The sequence below is a fragment of the Lygodium microphyllum genome, chromosome 4 (assembly GCF_053477565.2).
Source record: "Lygodium microphyllum isolate KBCC chromosome 4, Lygodium_microphyllum_v1.1.10, whole genome shotgun sequence".
Taxonomy (NCBI): Eukaryota; Viridiplantae; Streptophyta; class Polypodiopsida; order Schizaeales; family Lygodiaceae; genus Lygodium; species Lygodium microphyllum.
Window position 1 is genome coordinate 118368882 of NC_141138.1, and position 6227 is coordinate 118375108.

Sequence of the window (6227 nt, forward strand, 5' to 3'; positions counted from 1 at the left end):
CCCACGCTCATAGAGTGACTTTGATGAACAAAGAGTTTAGTATGGTCAGCAGAATCAGGTATAGGTTCGACAAGGTATTGAGGCCCTCGCCCACTCTTGATAAAAAAGCATTTGAGATCCTTAATATTCCTCCAAAAATATCTAGGAGAGGAAAACAACCAGTGATTGAAGAGGTGACACATTTATACCCTACAAAGATCGCCCTCCAACAAGTGTCCGCCCAACAAGAACGACCACAAGATATTATAGAGTCAGAGGATGAAGTTTGCAAGAGGAAAACCACTATCCTTGGTCCTATCATTCTGAAGATAATGGGACAGGTATACATGCAAATGGTTGTGAATGTCTCTTGCACTTCTTCAGAAGAAGACTATCTTAGTATTTCCCATGAGGACAAATCCATGCTTTTTAAGAAAGATATATTCAATTGTTAGATTCTGTAGTCTTTTGTTGCATAAGGTAAGACTTTTTGACTCAATTTTTTTTTAAATGGAATGATAGTGATGTTCATTGCAACTGACATTCCTTTGTTTTTACTATTGGTTTTAGGGTGTTGATTACTTCTCTCAGCTAAGAAATCTCTAAAACTATATTTATTATTGATCCACTGTTATCAGTGGAATTGTTTTTAAGATCTCGTTCAAATATAGAATTATTTTTCAAAACGTTCAATCCAATCACAAACTACAATATTTTTTTTCCTTACGTTGAAAGGTATGCAATTTTGCAAAGGGCTTAATGTATACTTATTTATAGTATGCATTTCTTACTAACATTTTACTTTGGAGAGGACATTGGATCTTAATATATATTGATATTCTCACTAGAGAAATTATCCTTCTGAACTCTCTTAGTGGTATCCATGGTCAAGCAAAAATATATGTTGAATACAATAATCCTCACCTTTTATTTTATTATTTATTTTATTTTATTGTCTTTTTTTAGTAACATGTTTCCATTTATAGTGCTGGCAGGTTGATGGTTACATTTTTGGATACCACATATGAGGATCTTGCTGATCCTCAAAAATCATGTAGCTTTCTCTTACAAGAAGGGCCCTTGCAAAATGATTCACATTCTTGTGGATGGAGAATGATTTCAAATGTTTGTAGGACAATAGATTCAAATATTCTCAAGACAGATGGGGCTAATGTAAGTATCTTTCACTTCTTTTTTTTGAGCAACATGTCTTTCTCTTTTTTGGGCAACATGTCTTTCGGTTTTCACGGAAACTACTACATTGTCATCAAACTTTATAATTATTCAATTTATTTGTTTTAACTCCCTACAAGTATGAAGTATCACTGGCTTGACAACTAACTTTTTAAGATACATATTGGGTACATTTTCCAACTTATTACAAATTTCCTTGCAGTGCCAAGATTACCCGATTCATACACATGGTGGATAAGAGAGAGATGTATTGAGTTAATTTTGGACAGGGCAATCACACCAGTCAACCCCAACTCTCTTCCACTTAAATCCTTAACTAAGACTAAGAGTAAGGAAAAAGGAGAGTCATCTGGAAAGACAAGTAAGGTAAGCTCTAAAAAGACAGAAATGCCAACACTTTCTCATCCATCTCCTCATCAGCCCCCTGAAGAGAAGAGGCCCCCTGTCCAAGTCAAATTCTTCAACCAACCAAAGAAAAAATCCACTGTAAGGAGATTAGATATCTTTTCAGAAAGTGATGAAGAAGTTACAAAGCTGAAAGAAGACAAATAGATGCAAATGAGGCAAGATTCTTGTATTTCTATACTTCAATTTTGTAACTCTTCATTCAAAGAAAAGCTTTTTGTCAAATGTAAATGTCATCAATGTTTTCATATTTATGGCTCGAAGGTTACAATTGTGGGAGGCAAGTAACTCATACAAGAGAAAGAGCGTTCAACTCTTTTTCCAACTATTTTACTGTTTACTTTGAACTTATATTCTGGGGATGTACAATCTAGCATCTCCAAGGTATCCCTTACATCTTTAGGATTCCAATTGGAAGTGATATTTACCTCCTTTTCTATAACTTTAAGTTTGAAGGGCGTGCAATCTGTATCAGAATCCAAGGGAATCTAGATGCTTAGTTTAAGTTTGTATATCCTATAATCAAAGCCCAAAGCAAGAGTTTGTTGTGCTATATTATAACACAGAGGCAAGGATTGGGGGCATACAATACACCTCATGGTGTCGCCCTTATGGTCAACCTCTCTAGATTTCCAAAGATTTCCTATAATGTTATCTAGTTCTACTTCTGCAAAATTTCTACTTAGCCAAGATACTTTTGTTCTTTGTAAGTTTGCTATTTTGAAGGAGCAGCCCACAAAGATATTTAAGGGGATAAACCATGACATGCGCATTCTTCTTGAGATCCTTCCAGTTGTCATGGAATTTTGAATATCTTGGCATATTTTGAATTTAAAACTATGCATGGTTGCCTTATCACAAACCTCCCAAATTAGAGATGAGAGACTTGGCAATGGCAAATACTTGATATGTCAATATGTACCCTCTTTAGATGGAACCACATATTGTGCATAATATATAAAATAAATTCTCTCACTAAAAGAACCAACGATCTCATCAACATATATAATGTCTGCAAATGCCTTATGAATCGCATTGAAAGTTCCACTCAAACTCTCTACAGGTTGCCATTCAGTACTAGTTGATAGAAATATATCTACAACCAAGAATTCGATATTAATACTTGCTTACATGAAAAAAATATCACATATGTTATCAACTTAAGACTTATAATGTGTCTTCTGGCAAAAACGTTCATTAGGAGACAAGTGCATATCCTTGGCCATGTAAACATGTTGCACTATGACTAACCACCCTCCCTTCGTGTGTAATTTTGAAAGCAATGATATGCTCTTTCTAGTGATGTTTTATATCCTCTGTTTTTCTTCTTTTGACCTTGTGAGAGCCTTTGCAAGAGGGCAACATGGTCACCCAATCGTTTATGCAAAAGGTTTTGGGCTCCCAATTTCCATCTACTCCTTGGCTATTGACAGTGCAAGAGTTTGTTAAATGAGATGGGCGCCTTTTGGATGCCATACTTAGATTGAATTTGCAGAGAAAAGGGCTCACTGAGAAAGACAAGAAGCTCACTGAAATACAAATGAATAAAGAAGAAATATTGAAAAGACTAATGAAAATATATTGGGGGTGCTAAAAGCTCTCGACTTTTTAAAAAGTCATTATTAACTTCACAACATCTTTATCATAGCTAGTTTTATTAGATTTTATAAGTAAATAAGGACTTCGAGACCACCAAAACATGTCAGAGTTTGGAGATTTTGGCTAAAAGAGAGGAGAGAATCATGAGGTGGACTCTACTATCTTCAAAAAGGAGGAGACAATAATACCATATTCTTGCACACATGGCAAACTCTCTTTGGCCCTTTCCTTAATCCTATGATTAATAAAAAGTGCATTTTTTGAAGCATTTTTGGCCCTAATGAAACCCACAAATGTGAAAGTAGTTGCAAAAGTACCACACATATTGAAGTAGAAAGAAGAAAAAAATACCACAAATAGCTTACAAAGTTGAATGTTTGCAAAGCCCCAATCAAGAGTAGCTCATCTTCTTTGGGCTTCTATGAAATGACCTATGAATGCACTCTCACATGTCTTGCCTTATGATTTCTATACAACTATTTGATAATCTGCATCCATTCTATAGTCCTATGGTTTCCCTTCCAAACATAAAACATTTTGTTGCTGAGAATGTGCTAATTCTCATTTCTTTACAACTCATTTTCAAACTCCTCATTTACTAATTGCCAATTTTTGTCCCACTTAGAGACAATGTTGTCATCCACCTCTTGATGTGTTCCATTTGGCAAGGCTAGTGAGAGGATGAAAGAGCCTTTGGTGGGTATGTAACCCTCATTCTCAAATGCAACCTTCAACATAGATAAATCCTATCTAAGCTCCATCACCCTTTGATTGCATATACATCAACACAAAGGAATCAAAGGGGAAACCCTCCTTGGATTGGTTGTCAATGCTTCAAGGATTTCAATACCATAAGATTTTGCCATGTCTTGAGGAGTAATGAAATCATTATCCAAATCATCTTGCTTTTTGTTCTCCCCAGCATTGGATGCATGAGTACCTTGATCGTCACCTATTTCACTTACTTCTAGATTGGGAATATCATCACTTGCTTCAGTTGGAGTGTAGGGACCCAAAACGAGCCCAGCACTGGCTCTAAGGCACTAGGTGAGGGCCTCTACTACTCACCTAAAACCACCCCACATGGAATCATAGCCAAGGGACATCCAAGCCGCATCTTTACTTCAACCCCTAAGACATCCATTCTGTAAGATTTTGTTTCAACTAAATCCAAGCTTTTTCTTCAATCTCTTCAATTTGATTCATAAGAAAATGGGTAAAAGAGTCCCATGGTGTTGATGCAAATTGGTAGGGATAGATATACTAAGGATAATCCTTAAGCTAATAGAATAGAAAGTGAAAATTTTCACCTTGATCTTGGCACTTGAAAATAGAATATCTTCATTATACAATGTTGTAATATCAACTTTTTAGCAAGCACTAATGGATAAGACAATGATAATATATTATAATTAGAAGAAAGGAAGTACTTTGATTTCTGGGAGATAAAAATATTTACCTAGTAATAGATTAAAAATGTTTATTATTCAATTTTGTCTCTTAAAATATAAAAAATATTAAACAAGTAATAGATAGAAGTATTAGTGATATTGTGTATCATATCAACTTTAGGACTGAGATGATTTTGTGTGTGCAGGATGCTTCAAAGAATATGGAGGATACAACTTCTTACTTGATATTAGCTCTTGGGAGTATTTTTCTCATCGTACCCTCAACTATGATTAGCACTATGGGGTTTCAAGTTTCAATATCCTCAATTGTGATTCTTATTAGCACTATCAGATTTCAATACCTAAATGATGGCTTGATGTCATGGGATGATACTACTCATGCTATCATATCCTAGCAAATCTCGTAAGATCTCTTTCCTTGATTTGTAAGAAGAAATAGAAAGGACTTGATTCTATTTCTTTCTCTCAAAACTCTGATTCTAATGCACACTGATTTTATAATTGAAAGCATCACTACATTATTGATGCTTTATCCTTGTATATCTTTTTTCAAATGTAATATATCTCAATTTTACAAAAAAAAGACTATCAAAATAATCTTTGTGATTATAGATCTCCTTTACTCTATAGCATTCATGATATTATTTATTTTTAAAAAATAGTTTAAAGAGTATTATATGATGTTATACAAAGTTCTCTACATGAAATAACATGAACTTTTGACAAGTTAATGAAGTTAGATAAATAAATAACATGAACTTCCTTGAGCAGAAGAGGATCTAGATTGATTTCTTGGTTGATCAAGTACACTCTAGGGGAGATTGGAACCTTGACAATTGTCTGCTTTGTCCTTGTCATCATTGTTGCGCCTGAGAATATGACAGGAAGAGTAAAAAAAAACTATTCGCTGGTATGGTCGATACGACATGGAGAGGATAAGTTGATATGACGCGAGAGCAGCAAAGCCAAATTTTCGCAGGGTCATAATTGCGTTGTATCATGGAGCAGCTCATACAGCGCGAGCGTGGCAAAGCATAATGTTTGGTACTATATTTCTTGCTCCGTATCGTGGATGACTTGATATGGCACGAGAGTGGCACAACAATATCTCCGTAGGGGTTCTCCTCGCTCCGTATCGTGAAGGAGTAAACATGCGCGTGCAAAGTATACCCCCTTTGTAATGGCTTATTTTTTGTGAGACCTTAAACCCATAAAAAATGTTCAAAATTTTTTCCATAAGTTTATGAGGCTCGTTTGCTATTTTAAGACTATTTTTTAGCAAAAAAGGGTCTAAAAATGACCAAAAAATCACCCAAAAATAGCATATCCGATACGGCATGAAAATGGGATGTTCAGGCCTTGAACATCCCATTTTCATGCCGTATCGGATATGCTATTTTTGGGTGATTTTTTGGTCATTTTTAGACCTTGAACATCCCATTTTCATGTCGTATCGGATATGCTATTTTTGGGTGATTTTTTGGTCATTTTTAGGCCCTTTTTTGCTGCCTTGAACATCCCATTTTCATGCCGTATCAGATATGCTATTTTTGGGTGATTTTTTTGTCATTTTTAGGCCCTTTTTTGCTAAAAATAGTTTTAAAATAGCAAACGAGCTTTAAAAAATCTTAAAAATTA